Source organism: Podarcis bocagei (assembly GCF_964188305.1).
Source record: "Podarcis bocagei genome assembly, chromosome: 4".
NCBI lineage: Eukaryota > Metazoa > Chordata > Lepidosauria > Squamata > Lacertidae > Podarcis > Podarcis bocagei.
Window position 1 is genome coordinate 36,720,502 of NC_138128.1, and position 20,265 is coordinate 36,740,766.

General features: G+C 44.7%; 1 protein-coding gene across 2 annotated transcripts in view; it reads left to right on the forward strand.

Moving 5' to 3' along the window:
• Nucleotides 1–20,265, forward strand: part of LOC308586222 (glypican-5-like) — a 421,981-nt gene that overhangs the window by 215,182 nt on the left and 186,534 nt on the right. The window lies entirely within an intron of this gene.

The window sequence follows — 20,265 nt, forward strand, 5'->3', positions numbered from 1 at the left end:
CCAAAGCAAATTCCACCAGTATCTCCCCTCCTCCATTTTTAATAAAACCTTGGCTGTGCCCTCAGGAAAGGAGGGGAATGGTTATTCTCCCTTTGATGGATTGTCTTTAAGGGATTGTTCATGAGTGAGATTGCATTATGAGCCAACAGATCAGTTGGTAGCAGGCCTCCACCTTATCATGGCCTGCAATTGTTAGCAGAGCAAAGCTCATAACTGAAGGAAACAATAAGAGAGAATGCTAAATAAGAGGAAGAGTGGCAAATCTTTTTCAGGTTATCATCTCTTTTGTATGGTGTTTCTTCAGATTAGAAATAGCCTAGCACCCTCCAGCAAGGCATTAAGGGAGCTTCATTCGACCCTTAATGAGTATACTAGGGTCTACATGCACTTAATAAATTCTCATTTCTAGCCCTTAACAAACCAACTCTTTCCCTCCATCTGCACAGACCTGTCAATTTAATCATGTGGTTGACAAGTACCATAGTTCAGATAAGTTTTTCTCTTTGCTTTACTCTCATATATCCCCATAGCAAATAATCAATAGTGTCTTCCTGCCGCCGCCCCTGATCCACCCACTCTGTACTGAACGCTTGAGTCAGGGGCCAAATGGAGCAGGGAGAAACCTCTGGGATTTGCTTTGTAGTGGCTTCTTCACTGTATTTCCCCACTCCACCCTGTAATGAAAAACTACCTCTCTTCCCAAAGTATCGGCAAATACTCATCTCCCACCACCAGCAGCAGTTAAAACTTTGTCTCAGGAGCTTGTATGCTCACAGGAAGGTCATTCTGTGGCTTGAAGGAATCCTTAACCTTGCTAGCCAACTTGGCAGTGACTGATCATCACTTTCTCTGCTCACAGGCCAACATGCAGCTGAGTTTGTCAGACGTCTTTTCCCACCTTAACCACATGCTAACTATCAAACTGATAAATTAAGGTATTGAATGACTGCCTTGCTATGCAGTCGAAGCTTGAATCAGGAGGACGCATCCAGCCCACATGATTCCATGCTCTAGGGCAGTTTATCTGAGGTGGGAGTCTGGTTTTTGGCATGACCATGTAAGTCTGACTCCACCCACCACTGCTGTATAATCCTTGAGAGATTTTCCCCATGGGAATGCAACACTAAAGTACAGTGGTACCTTGCGTTACATACACTTCAGGTTACATACGCTTCAGGTTACAGAGTTCGCTAACCCAGAAATAGTGCTTCAGGTTAAGAACTTTGCTTCAGGATGAGAACAGAAATTGTGCTCCGGCGGCGCAGCGGCAGCAGGAGGCCCCATTAGCTAAAGTGGTGTTTCAGGTTAAGAACAGTTTCAGGTTAAGTACGGACCTCCAGAATGAATTAAGTACTTAACCCAAGGTACCACTGTACATTGAAGGGGGGATATTCCCACTCCTGCTATAGTATTAAAATTGTACAAATATTTTACAGATTACAGTTGTACCTTGGATCTCAAATGCCTTGGCTCTTGAACAATTGAAACCCGGAAGTGAGTGTTCTGGTTTTCGAACTATTTTTGGAAGCTGAACGTCCAACGGGTCTTCCGTGGCTTCCTGCAGCCGCGCTTTGGTTTCCAAACGTTTTGGAAGTCAAATGGACTTCCGGAACGGATTCCGTTTGACTTCCAAGGTACGCCTGTACACAAATTGTAGCTGGACAGTCAGAAATCTGCTTGCTTCAAAGAACTAGAATATAGAATGCCTGCATTTGTATTGCCATCAGCAAAAACCCAGTGTTACCATCTCCACCAAATACAAGTTATCTTTCTTTTTTTCCTGCTGAAAAGTCCTCATTTCCTGAGAAGAAAATACAGATTCTTTGGCCATGTTTGCTTCCATAGTGCATCAGCATTACTGCCTTAGCATTGCTTCTTCTATCTGTTTAAAGAAAAATAATTTCTTCTATCTGTTTAAAGAAAAAGTCACTGGATATTTTGCTAGCTAAATTACATTTGCTTGTCTTTGTTTTGGGGAGGCTAACATCCAAAAGGCACAGACAGTATTTCTCTTCAATGAGGGGGGGGGGGAATAGACATTTGAGAGGCCCTGTCTGACCTATGAGTGAATGGCAATTTCTTGAGAAGACATGTGCTGTATTGAAATAGACATTGGAGGTACCACCCTAGTGAAAAATAACTGTGAAATTAATCACTAGTTGAATTATTGCATGTGGAACATAACTGTTTACTTGCCTCCGTCCTTCAGACTGAATTAGCACTGAAAAGAAAATGGTTTGGGTGTGGGCATGTCTATGGAAAGATGTGGAGAGTTAAGATTTGAATGCATTCCTCTTAAAAAATAAAAGGTAAAGGTAAAGGACCCCTGGACTGTTAAGTCCAGTCAAATGCAACTATGGGGTTGCAGCGCTCATCTCGCTTTCAGGCTGAGGGAGCCGGCGTTTGTCCACAGACAGCTTTCTGGGCCGTGTTGCCAGCATGACTAAATCACTACTGGCGCAACGGAACACCGTGATGGAAGCCAGAGTGCACAGAAACACAATTTACCTTCCTGCCACAGCAGTACCTATTTATCTACTTGCACTGGTATGCTCTTGAACTGCTAGGTAGGCAGGAGCTGGGACAGAGCAACAGTAGCTTACCCCATTATGCGGATTCGAACCGCCGACCTTCTGATCAGCAAGCCCAAGAGGCTCAGTAGTTTAGACCACAGCGCCACTTCCATTCCTCTACTCAGGGGTAGGCTGTGAGCTCCCCTCCAGATGTTGTTGACCTACTGAGCATTGGCCATGTTGGCTGGGAATGACGGTAGTTGAAGTCCAGCAACACTGCGATGGCACCAGGTTATCTACCGCTGCCTCAGCATGCAAGGAAAGGTTTTCTTCTCTTGTTTTACCTGTTCAGTAGTCCTTCTCCCATCCCACTTCTAGCTGTGACTAAGATTGACTGCAGGTTTATTGATGCTCACTTAGCTTTCTCCATGCTCTCTAATGTGACTAACCCCATGCAACTATTCACGCTCCTTTCTGTTTCCAGCCACACATCAAAAAGAATGTCCCCTATGAAAAAGAGACTATTGATCACACAGTCTCTTCTGTGAAAGAAAATGTAGTGGTCATAATGGTTATTAAGCTATTCAGCACTAGGGGGAGCCCGAGGTTCAGCATAATTCTAAATATTCACAGCAGCGTTTAACAGAAGAGCAATTTATTCAACAAATATTGTTTGTTTAAACTGGTGCATTAGACTCCATTATGCAAGGAGATTTCTGTCTACCACCCCTCGATTAGAATCAGGTACTTTAAATAGATATATAGTTTTATTATTGTTTTTCAGACTGCAACAACTGGACTTTTTTGGTGGCTTCCCAGAAACGGCCCCAGATATCTGTTGAGCTTTCTACAGTCAGATGTCTTACAATTCAGTTATATTAATGGACATATAAAAGCTTTAAAAAAAAAGTCAATTCAAAGTACAGTAACATGATCGTATTGAGAGTATCATCTCAGAATGAGGAGACCAAGAAGAAATTCTTCTATATTTTTTACACAAGTGAGTGAGAGAGAGTAGAAAAACGTTTTGCCTTGGATGCACTTTGGAACCGTACCACTTATCTCCTAATGGTGGTCTGCTGTTAATTGTGCTCTTAACAATGGCTGCACCATTACAGAAATTGTAAGAAAACTGAGATGTGAATGAACCCCCTTTGTGATTGGTATGTCAAAGAGTGCATAGAAATGGCAGGAAATTATTTCATGTTCTTTTACAATGGAAATAAAAAGCCATTGTTTATCCCTTTTCTACATTTTTTAAAAAGTATGTCATTTAGTAGAAATACCAATTTATTGGGAAAAGGTCAAAGGATCGTGATAATAGAGCTGTTCCAGCAATGACAGAAGTATATGAAGCAAAGGCTACTAACGCAGGTTGCTTTGGCATCCTAGTTAGGGCCTAGGTGTGCTAAACTGATGTTCGCTGGGTGCTGGCCTGACAATTGCTAGTCCAATAAAGGCTTATTTGCTGAATTCAGCTCCGCTTTTGCTCTTGTTGTATGAGGACACTTCTGCGAGAGCCACTTAGCCTCTGCGCCCGTTCTATCAAGAGGCACGTTCCCTTGCTTTTAAGAACAGGAATGACCATAAAGTAATGTTTTAAAAAAATTAAAATAAAATAAATCTATGATTCTATGATTCTATGATTCTAAATCGAAAGCAAATGGTCAGAGGAAATAGCTCACCCAAATACTGTCGCTCTCAAAGTATTGTTTTACTATGTGGTCCTGAATGCCACTGCTGTGTACCCGCCACTCTTTCTCATCAAGGCAAGGCTTTAAGGAGAAGGAGAAATATTGTTGGGGGGAGGAAAGGCTGGGTTTATTTTCCGCATCTCAGATCAACTCAGAAAGTTAAAGTGAGTTATTTTAGGGTGACAATACTGGTTTCATTAAAAAAAACAACAACCTGTTTCTGTCTCCAGACTATATTGAGGTGGGATTTAATCACAGACTGGCAGGTTCAGATTTTGCATTACACTTGTTTAGGAAGCCTTGCACAAGAAACCATTTCCTTTAAGGAAAGTGACAGGAAAATGTACTGGAAAGTGTGAAATAGCACTTGCTTTGATGCTACGTCATCGAACCTCCCTGAAAACAAATCAGAATGAATAAACCAGTTGAAAGTGAGCAGAAGTAAACTTGCTCATCTTTATTGTAGAGTGGAGGTTTTGTTTTGCTTTAGCTCAGGCATTGTTGTTGTTTAGTCGTTTAGTCATGTCCGACTCTTCGTTACCCCATGGACCAGAGCACGCCAGGCACTACTGTCTTCCACTGCCTCCCACAGTTTGGTCTGACTCATGTTAGTAGCTTCGAGAACACTGTCCAACCATCTCGTCCTCTGTCGTCCCCTTCTCCTTGTGCCCTCCATCTTTCCCAACATCAGGGTCTTTTCCAGGGAGTCTTCTCTTCTCATGAGGTAGCCAAAGTATTAGAGCCTCAGCTTCACGACCTGTCCTTCCAGTGAGCACTCAGGGCTGATTTCCTTAAGAATGGATAGGTTTGATCTTCTTGCGGTCCATGGGACTCTCAAGAGTCTCCTCCAGCACCATAATTCAAAAGCATCAATTCTTCGGCGATCAGCCACCTTTATGGTCCAGCTCTCACTTCCAGCTCAGGCATGGGCATAGGCAAACTCGGCCCTCCAGATGTTTTGGGACTACAACTCCCATAATCCCTAGCTAGCAGGACCAGTGGTCAGGGATGATGGGAATTGTAGTCTCAAAACATCTGGAGGGCCGAGTTTGCCTTTGCCTGTTTTAGCTCTTTGAGCACAACCAAACCATGCTGTCCTGATTACCCATCCACCCAGTGATATTTTTCTGGAAAAAGAGGTGTTGGAACTCAACATGAATGCCTCCCTCGTTCTCTTAGAATGGCAATGGAGCCCACCTTAGAGAACCTAGTTCTGCTGAGTTCCAGCTGAGAAAAAGCCCTGCATCCGCCATCACCAGCCACCATGCAAGGATTTGGGCTTGCTCCTTACTGTCATGAATTACTCCATGCATGCTCAGAAAGCATTCACTATGGTTTCTTCTCCTTTTCTTCCTCCACCCTGGGACTGGTTCCCTTTTGCTAAATAACATACCAGGGAGGCGGCCACATATGTAGGCACATTAATCTTCATTTCTGTGGTTCCATTTGCCCTTTTCTCTTTATGCCCTGAATGCACAAAGTAATTTTAGAAGAGGACCAGTGTGGCAGCAGAAGCCAGTTTTTTTCCAAGAGCAGATCCTGAGGAATAATAGTGTTGTGGTGCCTTGGTATGTCTTACTTTCTGTAACTAACCTTTCCCCCATCATTCAGCCTGATGCAGAGTTCTGATATTGTCCAGGTAAAAGGGAATGACTTAACTCCGGGACAGGAAGAACCACTATGGAGAGGACTTCAGAGTTTTGCCCTCACTGTGCATTTAAATAATTGTCGATCTCTTGCTGGAAAACTCAGAATGTTTTAGGGTGGTGACATGAAGTCATTTATGTCATCTTGATCATTTTCCATCCTTTGATGCTCAGATATTAGCTCAGTGCTGGCAGTGGGGCCCATGACACCATAGAGGAGTTTTGAACTGTCCTCTGCAAGTGAAACTATGAGATCTGCAGGGAAGAGAATTTAACTGAAAATAGTGAAATGTTTGTGTGTCCCTGGATCATGCGTGTTTCTGCATAGCATGAACCACTGCTGTGCCCTTGCCTATTTTTTTATTATTATATCCTATTCAATTGGGGGTTGGCAACAGATTTTTAAGACAGCTGTAGGAAGAGCAATGACTCTGACTGCTATTTGTAAAATAAAAATTGGGGGCAGTTATGGCACTCCAGGGCCTAATTATCATTAAATAATGAGAATGCCAATAAAAGACTTTTCATTTCCACTCTTTTACTGTACAGCTGGGAGATTAATTACTGCTGCTTATCAGAGAGAGGGCACTTTGAGTCTTGAGTCCTTAGTGAGAACAATTGAACAGAAGGAAGTCCTGAATGAATTCTGTTTTGTTGGCAAGATTCACCCTAGCAAAGGGGGAACCATTAGGAATCCCTGTCTTCGCCCTGCCACCCAGGGCTGCTTTACACATTATCTTTCCTTTTTTAAGATTAGATATTCAAAGATTGATGCGCACCTTTAAAGATGTGCTAGGTCCACTGGACAAATGCATGTTTTGCAGTGCTGTGCATGAAGGGCAAAAGCACATGAGGCGACTTGGATTGCCTGCGGTTTCCTGATTTGCTGCTGTATACTATGTGAAAGCAGCTGCAAGGTTCACAGATAAGCTGCTTTGCTCCTGCACTGCAGAATGAAGACATGAAACGCCACAAATGGATTGAACCAAAGGTCAGAATCTCTTTTGTTATGAGATGATGGCTCAGTGGCAGAGCACATGCTTTGCATAAAGGAAGTTTTAGGATCAGTCCCAGTTCAAATATCCTGAAGGATCGTCAGAGGGAACAAGCTTGTTTTCTCCTGCTCGTGAGGGTAGGACTCGAACCAATGGCTTCGAGTTGCAAGAAAGGAAATTTCAGCTAAACATCAGGAAGAACTTTCTGACAGTAAGAGCTGTTTGACAGTGGAACAGGTTCCCCCCAGGAGGTTGTGGACTCTCCTTTCTTGGAGGTTTTTAAGCAGAGGTTGGATGGCCATCTGTCATGGATGCTTTTGTTGGAAATTCCATTCCACCCTTGCTGCAGATATGTGGGATTGTTACATGTCACATGTCTGTTTACATTCCAGTACAGATTGCTGGAGTCCCGTGAGCAGAACATCCGCTCTGTATTGCGTTTGTTTTCTCTCTCTCCAAGACAATCAACAAGGAGAGAGGCCATGTTTTTCTTTGTCCTGATTTATGTATAATAAACACGTAGTTTAGTATAGTATCCATGCCTTGAGCCTGATCTGTTGTGTGTTTACTCTGCTGAGTAATGTGTGTTCTTGAATGCACAGCAGCATGAGTCGCGGACACACGTCAGAGGAGGATGACAAATGGATCTCTGCAGTAGCAAGGCTGAGAAGGGAGGTGCTCCAGCTAGAGCCAAGCCAGCTGGCTTTCCATCCCATGGTTCTGACAGCTTTAGCTGAGATTCCTGCATTGCAGGGGGCTGGACTAGATGACCCTTGGAGATTCCTTCAACTCTGCAATTCTATGATTAGGTGTGTTATGTCTTGGTTTCCCTCCAGACTGTCAGTATTTTACAGGAAGGATCCAGTTATATATTATAAATGTAAGTTTGTGCAATTAAAGTGGATTGAAGTGCTCTATCCCTCTAGCATAGCTTTTTTTTTGAAAACAACCGAACTTTTGTGTGGCTAGGAAAGTGATGGGAAAAAGTATGGGATAATGGTAGATTGATGGGAAGACATATAACCCCTAAGCAAACTAAAGAGGATGAATGCTCATAGTCTTACAACCTCCCCACAAACAAATTGGAATGAACGCTCAGTGACTATCACATAAGCTTTGAGCAATCAAATCTGGATAAATGTTCAATAAACAGGAGGAGCCCTAGAAATTACTGGATTGGTAAAGGTTTCCCTACTGGATAAAGAGAGCGAAAGCTCAGTGGCTGTTCAGCTGAAATTTCACCTTGCTTGATCCAGTTTGCCATATTTGCACATCTCCTGATTCTGTAGATAATGGTGCCCAAATATTTCTAAACTTAGAGAGAGGGGGCTGAATTATGGAGAGGGGGGAGCGTATGGCATTACAGTTGCAGACGTTACTTACACTTTTATGAAATTTCATAAAGACAGTGAGGCTCCGCGCAGGTGCTGCAGAGATCAGATTGCAGACTCCCAAGTCCTGTGCTTGAAGCACATCGGTGATTTAGCTGGCTGATGGCGATGATGGAAACCTATTTCTCATTGGCTGTAACACAGTTAAAATCTTGATAGATGCCTGATTGTCAAGAGAAGTGTTTCAGTGCAGTATTAACAAAGCGCAGCCTCTATGTCTCAGATATATTTGCTTTATTCCATTTCTACAGGAGGCAGGTTTGAACTTGCCTGTCCTTCCCTGTGTAGACAACTTTGATCCCCTACTATGCTTAAGTTTGACACAGAGCTCATATAACCATCTCCAGTTTTCTCATTGTTCTTCACTTTCTCTTTGGATGTGGGCAGCACACTGCTCTTTTCAAAATGGACACTCATCAAAACATTGATTACATTTGTTTCCGCGCGCCCCCACCCCACCCACTACAAGCAGTTTCTTGTATTTACTTCATGAGCTTTTATTAAGGGTTTCCAGAATTCTTTGGAGAAATAAGATTACAGGCCCTTGCATTGCTGATTGTCCATGTGTACCTGGAGCCTATTAATTTTTGATAATAATTACATTCATGGCCAGGGCAAAAGCCAACACAGAAACCTCTAATGGATAGACAGGATGGAATTCCTGCTCCTTAATGAGAAATGACCTGAAGAATAATGATGCCGCTCTGCATGCTCTGCATTCCCAGTAGGTGAACTTAAAAGCTGACCTCTGGCTACTCAGGGATCTCCAATGAAATCTGTTATTTCTGCTGACTGCAGCTTGACCTGGCGGCTTCAGGCACCCAACATAAGGATTGTCTTGCTGATCAAGCAGACGTCCAGCCAGCTGAGCACATCCAAGAGTGGCCAAATAGATGCACAGGCAGTTCATGGGAGCAGGATGACATACAAAGCTGCCTTATACTGCGTCCAACTATTGTTCTGTCTAATCCAGTACAGTGGTACCTTGGTTCTCAAATTTAACCCTTTCCAAGAGTCCTTTCGACCTCTGAAATGGTTTGAAAACCAAGGCACGGCTTCCGATTGGCTTCAGGAGCTTCCTGCACTCAACCAGAAGCCGCGGAAGCTGCGTCAGACATTCGGCTTCTGAAAAAGGTTCACAAACAGGAACACTCACTTCCAGGTTTGTAGCATTTGGGAGCCCATTTCTTCGGGAGCCAAGCCGTTCGACAACCAAGGTACCACTGTACTGACAACACTGACTGGTTGAGCTCTCCATGATTTCAAGCCCTGCCTGGAGATGCCAGGAATTGAACCTGGGACCTTTTGCAGGCAAAGCATGTGACCTTTTTACCTTTCTGTCACTAAGCTTACAGTCCTTCCATAAAAGGACTGAACATATAATGGTATGTTGTTGTTTAGTCGTTTAGTCGTGTCCGACTCTTCGTGACCCCATGGACCAGAGCACGCCAGGCACTCCTGTCTTCCACTGCCTCCCGCATATAATGGTATATTATATGTTATCTGTAGTGTGTAATTTAAACATTTATCCTGCAGGTTTTTTAATATATAAAACGAACCTTTTCCCTTTGTGTCTACTGGGGTTAGATAGATCGGTCTATTTTTGCTCCATTTCTGCAACCTCTTGCGATTACAGTGGTACCTCGGGTTACAGGTGCTTTAGGTTACAGGCTCCACTAACCCAGAAATAGTACCTTGGGTTAAGAACTTTGCTTCAGGATGAGAACAGAAATTGCGCATCAGCAGGGTGGCAGCAGTGGGAGGCCCCATTAGATAAAGTGGTACCTCAGGTTAAGAACAGACCTCCAGAATGAATTAAGTTCTTAACCCGAGGTACCACTGTATTATTTTTAAACTGTATGCAAATTTATGGAGTTTTAGTATGCCTTTTTCTATGCATTTTATCCTAAAATATGCATTTGTGTATACATTTTTATGCATATTTTGGTTCTTTTTTTTAAAAAAGCCAAAAACCGTATCACAAATTCAAAGATGCCCTAAACCAAACGATAACTGTCTGGACCACATATTTGTCCAGAAAGTGTGAATCAAGCTAGTTAGCTTTAAAATGTGGACCAAATGAAACCCTTGAACATTCTTTATGCTTGTCCTATCAACCTGCTGTAATGGGATCTTCATTTTCTCATAACAGCTATAAAATCTGCCCCACTAGTATCTCTCTGTGTGAACATTCCATGCTTAATTGCTTGAACATTTTCATCTAGAGGGGAAGCCAGGCTAGTCTATTGCAGAAAAATCAACAGAACATCTAATGCAGAAAAAACCAACAGAACACCTTAAAGTCTTAAAAACAAACAAACAAACAAACAAACAAACCAGCAAATGCTTTGACAGTCACTTCATCAGATGCAGACATTTATGTGTCATAAAGCTAAGCAGAATTTAACCACCACAGAATTTAAGCACCACACAAAGTAGCTTCAAGAAACTTTATAACATGTTTGGCTCTATGTGTTGGGTGAGCATTTAGAATATTGCAATTAAATTTCATTATTAGAACTCTGAAGTCAGTTCCACATCTGAATTGCGTACACTCAAATATTGGAATATTTCTGTCAGCTGTGATGCCAAATATGTGGTTTTAAAGGTGTGTCTGTTTTTTGCCTTCCCTTTCCCTTTTGTCTTATATTTCTCTGAAAATTAGTTGTGTCGCTTTTTATAAATATAAAGCCACCATATTATACTTGCATTTTGATACTGCACTGCTCCACTTACTTCAGTTTTTTCCTATGCATACTTCAGTGCTGTTATCTTAGATCCCTAATTATACATATCGCAGGATAGCAGTTTTCAAATTACTGATTCCAGAGCAGTCTCTCCCTCTCCAGTCAATAGCGGTGCCTCCACACACAAAAAGGGGATTTAAGTAGGTGAATCTGCATATGTGCAGGGAAAAGGATGAGTAGTCTTTTTCAGTACCTTTTCAAAGAGCAGGCAGCTTGAAAGAAATTATGCTGCTCTCAAGATCATGGGTAGGCAAACTAAGACCCAGGGGCCAGATCCGGCCCAATCGCCTTCTAAATCCGGCCTATGGACAGTCCGGGAATCTGTGTGTTTTTACATGAGTAGAATGTGTGCTTTTGTTTAAAATGCATCTCTGGGTTATTTGTGGGGCATAGGAATTTGTTCTTTTTTTTCTTCCCCCCCCCCAAAAATATAGTCTGGCCCCCCACAAGGTCTGAGGGACAGTGGACCGGCCCCCTGCTGAAAAAGTTTGCTGCCCCCTGCTCTAGATGATTCTGATTCAAACAAAACCACATACAGTGGTACCCCGCAAGACGAATGCCTCGCAAGACGGAAAACCCGCAAGACGAAAGGGTTTTCTGTTTTGGAGGCGCTTCGCAAGACGAATTTCCCTATGGGCTTGCATCGCAAGACGAAAGCCCATAGGGAAATGCTGGTGGTCGGGAGCAAAGACTTTCGCCCACAGCCGGCCTTCAGAAGAGGACCTCTTCTGAAGGCCGGCGGGGGGGGGGAAGTCTTTGCTCCCCCCCCCGCCTGCCTCCCCCCCGCCTGCCCTGGGCGATCTTAAAATGCTGGCGGGCGGGAGCGAAGCGTTCGCTGCCGACCCCCAGCATTTTAAAATCTCCCCGTGTCCTGGGAAGATTTTAAAATGCTGGGGGTCGGGAGCGAAGCGCTGCAGACCCCCAGCATTTTAAAATCTCCCTGTGTCCTGGGAAGATTTTAAAATGCTGGGGGTCGGGAGCGAAGCGCTGCAGACCCCCAGCATTTTAAAATCTCCCTGTGTCCTGGGAAGATTTTAAAATGCTGGAGGTCGGGAGCGAAGCGCTGCCGACCCCCAGCATTTTAAAAACTCCCCGGGACACGGGGAGATTTTAAAATGCTGGGGGTCGGCAGCGCTTCGCTCCCGACCCCCAGCATTTTAAAACGCTGTTCCGAAGTGGGGAGTGGGGGCGGGGACACCTGCCCCCGCCGCCCCACTTCGGAAAGCTGTTCCGAAGTGGGGCGGGGGGGCGGGGACACCTGCCCCCGCCGCCCCACTTCGGAAAGCTCTTCCGAAGTGGGGCGGGGGGGGCGGGAACACCTGGCCCCGCCGCCCCACTTCGGAAAGCTCTTCCGAAGTGGGGAGGGGGGGCGGGAACACCTGGCCCCGCCGCCCCACTTCGGAAAGCTGTTCCGAAGTGGGGCGGGGGGGCGGGGACACCTGGCCCCGCCGCCCCACTTCGGAAAGCTCTTCCGAAGTGGGGAGGGGGGGGCGGGAACACCTGGCCCCGCCGCCCCACTTCGGAAAGCTCTTCCGAAGTGGGGAGGGGGGGCGGGGACACCTGGCCCCGCCGCCCCACTTCGGAAAGCTGTTCCGAAGTGGGGCGGGGGGGCGGGGACACCTGGCCCCGCCGCCCCACTTCGGAAAGCTCTTCCGAAGTGGGGAGGGGGGGCGGGAACACCTGGCCCCGCCGCCCCACTTCGGAAAGCTCTTCCGAAGTGGGGAGGGGGGGCGGGAACACCTGGCCCCGCCGCCCCACTTCGGAAAGCTCTTCCGAAGTGGGGAGGGGGGCGGGAACACCTGGCCCCGCCGCCCCACTTCGGAAAGCTGTTCCGAAGTGGGGCGGGGGGCGGGGACACCTGGCCCCGCCGCCCCACTTCGGAAAGCTCTTCCGAAGTGGGGAGGGGGGGCGGGAACACCTGGCCCCGCCGCCCCACTTCGGAAAGCTCTTCCGAAGTGGGGAGGGGGGCGGGAACACCTGGCCCCGCCGCCCCACTTCGGAAAGCTCTTCCGAAGTGGGGAGGGGGGGCGGGAACACCTGGCCCCGCCGCCCCACTTCGGAAAGCTCTTCCGAAGTGGGGAGGGGGGCGGGAACACCTGGCCCCGCTGCCCCACTTCGGAAAGCTGTTCCGAAGTGGGGCGGGGGGGCGGGGACACCTGCCCCATCCGCCCCACTTCGGAAAGCTGTTCCGAAGTGGGGCGGGGGGCGGGAACACCTTCTGAAGGCGGGCAGGGGGCGAAAGTCTTTGTCCCCCCTGCCTGCCTTCCCAGGGGCTTTTAAATCGCCCCGGACAGCGGAGAAGTCCTTCGCTGTCCGGAGCGATTTTAAAATGCCGCCCGCCAGCATTTTAAGATAGCCCCGCACAGCGGAGAAGTCCTCCGCTGTCCCAGGGTTTTTTAAAATGCTGGGGGTGGGAAGAAAAGCCCTTGTCCCCCCCCCAGCCTTCAGAAGAGGTCCGGGGACAGACTGTCCCCGGACCTGGTCTGAAGTCGGTTTCCCTAGGAACGCATTAATTGATTTTCAATGCATTCCTATGGGAAACCGTGCATCGCAAGACGAAAAAACCGCAAGACGAAGAGAATTGCGGAACGAATTAATTTCGTCTTGCGAGGCACCACTGTACTTGGAGTTCATGTTGAAATATAGCTATGCCTCAAATTGCTCTGTTTGTAGGCTTAGTTGTTGCTTTTTAAAGAAATGGCACTGAGGCAATTAATCAAGAGGCTTAATAGAACTAATCAAAAGCTTTTATGATGCAAATCTTAAAATTCATTTCTTGGAAGTAAGTAGTCAGGCTATTTGTGGAGTAAGGGTTGATATAATAGCCTACTTAAAGGGCAGTGATTGGAGGCTCTTTTACACATGTATTTCATGTGGTAGGGAACTGGGGCTAATTTCAAGTCTCTTGGGCTACAACTCTAACCCCAATAAGCCCCACTGAATTCAACAGGATTTACTTCTGAGAAGACAAAGTTAGGATTTTGCTCTGCTGTATATGAATGAAATTTATTACGGTCCCAGACCAGATTCACATACCGTACTAAGTGAACATAAAACACGATAGAATTATGTTTGAATTAACAATCGAATATGACAATAAACAATAGGAATATGGCAGCCATTAGAAATGTGGTTTAGGTCTTAGTCTCTAAAATATTATCTAGAGGCCTTAGTTTTTGTAATAGCACAGCTTGTTCCCTGAGTTTTATGGCAGCCGCGCAAAATTTGGCCACCCTTAGCGTGATCTCTGGATCCCTATCCTCTATGAGGGATTTTAAGCACTGAGGTTCAGACCCACTTGGAATTTTCTGTATAACAGGGGTGATAAAGACTGAGCGTATATCCTCATAAAAATGACATCGTAGCAAGACATGAGAGATGGTTTCCACCTCTATCAGGCCACAGGGGCAGATTTGCTCCGCATACGGTTTACCCACATATCTGCCCTGCAATAAGGCAGATGGCAGCACATTGAATCTAGCGAGGGTGAATGACCATCTATATTTAGATATTTGTAATTTTGACAGATATATTGCTGGGGTAAAACCTCTCCCATTGTCTTTGATTGCTGGGTGCTTATTCAACTCACTCACGTGACACTGAAATTCTACGTCCCAGATTCGTTGGTGAATTGTTGCTCTGGCTTTCCCATAACCTGCGGCTATCAGTGCCTGTGGCAAAAACCCCAAGCCTTTTAGCTTTTCGTATAATGTAGTTTTCCATTTTGATTGATAGGGATCCAGTAGGGTTAATCTGTGCTGTATACACAGGAGCATATGGGTATTTGATGCTTCCACTTGCAATTGGCATGTTCCATCCCAAATGTGAGAAGTGTATTGTGTCTTGACCTTGCTTACTTCCACTTTGTATATGTCTCCTCTGCCGATGGAATCATTTAAAAATACATATACAAAGAAAAAAGATGAAATCTGTGTATTTTATTCTAATTTAGATTAAATATATATTTGGCATTAGCACTCCTGGACCTTCAAGGTTAAAGTGGGCATGATCTCTCCCCTCACGCATGCTGCCCTCTGGAGGACTGGAGATATGAGGTGTGTATGTGAAGAGGAATGGAAGTTGTACAGTTAATGTGCACAATAACCAGCCATTGTACGCATTCACCAGGCCTCATGGAGAATGTGCACATCCTTCTTTCATGAAGAGAAAATTGTACACATTTCCCTGTCAATATACATGGAATATATAATATATACAGGAGAAATGTACAGGCTTCCTGTAGCTGATAATGGCGATTATGTTGGCATGTGTGAGTGTCTGTCCAAAGGCCCATGGCAAAGGCTGAGGGAGGGGAAAGAGGCTCCACTGATCCCTATGTGGATCCCCTTCCACATGTAGATGGGCATGTGGTTGGATTGTGCCCTAAATAACTAAAATGAGACATAAAAAATCTCAGAACCTGAGCAGAGTCATACTTTCTAAATCCAGTGGTTCAGAAATTTGTTAGCAATGCTTAATGTTATACTGCATTTTATACCAGTTGTGGGGGAACGCAGTGGGAAGAGTCCTCTTGCTTAAGGGATCCCTCTAGGCATTTGGTTGGCCACTGTAGGAAACAGGATTACAGCCTTGTTTGGTCTGATCCAGTAGTTTGTGCTCTTTATGTTCTTTAAATGTTCACTGCTATGTTGTAATAAGCAAAAGCAACCAATGTCACCAGAGAAAAAATATTATGCAGCATCCGCCATCTCCCATACACACACTTCTGTACATGGGATTTGCCCTTTCCCTTTCTTTGCAAAATTTCCACTTTCCCTTCAGCTGTACACAGCTTACCCTTTCCTAAAACTATGTTTAAAAATCTTGTACAGTGGTACCTCGGGTTACATACGCTTCAGGTTACATATGCTTCAGGTTACAGACTCCGCTAACCCAGAAATAATACCTCGGGTTAAGAACTTTGCTTCAGGATGAGAACAGAAATTGTGCGGCAGCAGCGGGAGGCCCCATTAGCTAAAGTGGTGCTTCAGGTTGAGAACAGTTTCAGGTTAAGAATGGACCTCCGGAACGAATTAAGTACGTAACCAGTGGTACTACTGCATATTGCATACAATTATGAACAGATGATCACAGATGATTGAAGGAACTAACTTATCAAATTCACCAACCTGTGCATGCATATTAGGCATCATAAATAATTACAATGATAATGGAAGGAGCAGTGGCAATCAGATTTTTTAAGGGGTGTGTGTGTCAGAGAGAAACAAAGAGTGCAACCCTCCCTGGAATGCATATTATGAAATAGTTTTGATAACCAACTTTAATCATTGCTGTATCAGTGTGCTAAATTAATTGTCTGAGAATGACTGTTCCCTTTTACATTGCTAAATTGTAGTTCATCTCCTCAAAGTACAAATGTCTGACAAATAAACTCCCCCTTTGTTGTTGTTTAGTTGTTTAGTCGTGTCCGACTCTTCGTGACCCCATGGACCAGAGCATGCCAGGCACTCCTGTCTTCCACTGCCTCCTGCAGTTTGGTCAAACTCATGCTGGTAGCTTCAAGAACACTGTCCAACCATCTCGTCCTCTGTCGTCCCCTTCTCCTTGTGCCCTCCATCTTTCCCAACATCAGGGTCTTTTCCAGGGAGTCTTCTCTTCTCATGAGGTGGTCAAAGTATTGGAGTCTCAGCTTCAGGATCTGTCCTTCCAGTGAGCACTCAGGGCTGATTTCCTTCAGAATGGATAGGTTTGTTCTTCTTGCAGTCCATGGGACTCTCAAGAGTCTCCTCCAGCACCATAATTCAAAAGCATCAATTCTTCGGCAATCAGCCTTCTTTATGGTCCAGCTTTCACTTCCATACATCACTACTGGGAAAACCATAGCTTTAACTATACGGACCTTTGTTGGCAAGGTGATGTCTCTGCTTTTTAAGGTGCTGTCTAGGTTTGTCATAACAAACTCCCCCTTAGGTTCTCTAATATTCCACCTTAGCCAGCTGCTTCTCCCTCTCTCCTTTTTAAAGCATAAAAAGCATTGAATACTCTTCTTTACTTCTTTAACACCAAGCAGGAATAACAAACGTTAGGAATGACCCCTACAAAACAAAGAAAAAGCACTCGATTTTTCTTTCTTCCTTTCAGATTTTGGCTCAGCCAACCACAAGTAATTTATATGAAGACATTCAATATGGCATAACCTAAGTATTTTGCAAAAGGTGGTGCTGATCTAGCAAAAGTTACATAATTAAATTAGGGTGAGATTTGTACCGTCGAATACTGAAAATCCCTCACAGGTTCATTGATTTGGAAAATTAGCGAATCCTCTTCAATAGGCACTTAAGGACATTGCCTCTTATTTAGTTGTGCTTAAAAAGATAAAAAGAAAAAGCCTGTGATTCTGTTTTATGAATATGATGCTCAGATAGATTACTTAACCCATTAAATATTGTGAGAACATTTGGAAGGGGTGAGAAAAAAGGACTCATTTGCATTGCAGCAGTTTTAAGGAAATACCCATATACAATCTACAGTTAGACACAGGGGAAACAAAAGGGCGAGAAAGGAGGGGAAGGGGTAAGCAAGGAAAGAAGGCTGTTTCAGTCACATGTTCTTAGGCCTGGGCATGGTCACAACCCGGCGCTGCATACTATGACTGCAGCCCTGGTGGTTCTGTGCACATGATGCAGGTTGGCTTGTTAAGACAGCCTTGGGGAACCTGTGGCTTCCTCATGCTGCCCTCTGGATACTCCAGGTCCACTCTTGTTCTCCAGGCCTCCCTCTGAGGAGAGACAGAGATGTGGCTGCTACAATGTGGTGTAGTGGTTAAGAGCAGTGGACTCGTACTCTGGTGAACCGGGTTTGATTCCCTGCTCCTCCACATACAGTTGCTGGGTGACCTTGGGCTAGTCGCACTCCTTTGAAGTCTCTCTGCCCCACTCAGCTCACAGTGTTTGTTGTGGGGGAGGAAGGGAAAGGAGGTTATTAGCTGCTTTGAGACTCCGTAGGGTAGTGATAAATCAGGATATCAAATCCAAACTCTTCTTCTTCATCCCAGGGGAAAGCCTTGCTGTGGACTGTGGGGTGGCGGAGAGAAGTAGCGTCCAAGGGATGGAAATGGGTGGAGCAATGGAAGGAGGGGGGAAAGCCCCCTGCAAGCAATCAGGACTGACCTGTATTAATGGTGGTGGACAAGTGGGGCAGAATGGATGGAGGGGGAGGAAGGCACAAACAGAGGGAGATGGGCTGGTGTGATGCTGTCAGCTCCACCTACCTTTGGCTCTGGCCCCACCCATGTTTGTTTCTGGATCTACCCGGCCCCAACAGTTTACCCTTGAGGAAATGTAGCCTTAAATAGGAAAAAAGAGTTCCCTGTCCCTGCATTTAAGATCTGCGCAGTCCTCTCTTGCTTCTCCACCTGAGCACTTAGCCTCAGCTTTTTTCAGGTTATGCTCAGTTATGGCCCAAGCAGTCACTTCAAGAAGAAGGCCTCTGTGGCTCACATTCGGCAAGCAACTCCTCCTTAACACCTTAATATGACTTTGTGCTTCTTCCACTGTTTGTTGGGACCCTGAGAAGGGGGTACGGTACTTGGGCTATGACCTGAAGACCTGTGGTCCTCGTTGAAACTAAGCAGGCTTGAGAATCCCATGTGCACCTCCTTGCGATATATGGAAGAAAGGTGGGATTTAAGTGTGATAAATAAATAAATCAAGTGCAAGGTGGAGGAACTTTCCTTGAAATGAACATCTGGGCTTTGTAGAGAGCCACTCGTGTTCGGGTGCCAAGGTATATGGTGAGAGAAGGGTGAGCTATACTGGCTTTTAATAAAATTACTCTGCACCCTGCGTTCTGTGCCCAGGACAATCAGGATTGCAGCCAAGGTAATTCCAAAGAGCCAGGCAGTTATTTTATTTAGACTGCAATTCTTTAGGAGCCCCAGTCAGATTTATTTTTGAGCAGGTTGCTCTGTTAAACTTCACAGAAGCCTGCTCTCCAATGTGTGCTAGAAAATGATGAGTTATGATGATCAATGCCCAACAAATATTATGATTTGCAGCCCTCCCTGGATTAAAACCTATTTATTCTCCATGAATTAAAGGGAGCCGGCATGCCAAGCATTTTTGGTCTGCTCTGTTATCTGATGAATTAATGGCTGCTGTGTTTCTGAGGATATGGGCAAGGCTGACTGTGTGCAGGCCACACTTTCAACCATTTGTTCACCTAATAAGCTGAAATTTATATCTTGTTAATTGGCTCATTATTTCCTTTTCTATTTCTTATCATTTTTCTCTCCCTGGTGTTACAGAAGTCAAGGACACACAATACCTGTCTCAGGTATTTGGTCATAATTAGCAAAAGAGTTGGTCACTGCATGTGGCGAACAGGATCACAACCACCTGATGAATCTTATCAAATGAGCTCATTTAATGGAAGAATATAATTAACAATCAAAGCAATTTATAGTGTGCATCAATGAGAGAATTTCTGAGCTGAGGGTTTACGGATGATTTGAATATTTTCTCTCTCTATTTATATATATGAGTCTGCAAATTGTCTTCTAACTGGGGATGTTAGAGAATTCTGTCATAAATGGAAATAGGAGTCGAAATCGCCATAATTTTCATGTCAAGAATGAAACTCACACAAGTGCATATAAGCAGTAATTACTATCGCTGGTTTTTTGGTCAATAATATGTAAATAATCATGCAATTTTATGCTTTGTTTTTGACATTACTGGAGGTTGTACACAGCCATCATGACCAGTAGCCATTGATAGCTTTAGTCTCAATGAACTTCTTTAGCCTACGTTCAAAGCCATCCAAGTTGCAGTGCAAGTTTGACAATGCACTAGGTGAAGAAGAACCTCCTTTTGCCTATACTGGGTATTCCAGTATTCAGCTCTATATAAAAAAATCCAAATAAAAAAGTAGGGCAATCAAAAGGTAGCAAAATGGTGGCAAATTTTCAGGTTCTTCTGAAATCTTCAGTCTGATTCTGAAGAACTAAAAAGCTTGCTCACTCTTTTTAGTTGTAATAAAAGCATTGTCCTAGTGTATATTCTGGGTTGTTGATGTTTTGTCTTGTTTTGTTTTGTTTTTGCAGGGAAGGGGTCTTTAGATAAATGCAGGTTCAGGGTGCTGCTTACCTGATTACAGAAACTGTGCTGCACCTTCTTAAGTCTGTATTTCACACACACACAAAATCAGGATATTCATCATGACTCTCCTGGAGTTATATGTATTTAGCTTGGTAGACTCTTCCAAAGCGTTTACTGAATCTAAAAAGTAAAGGACATTTACCTGAATGTTAAGCCTGTT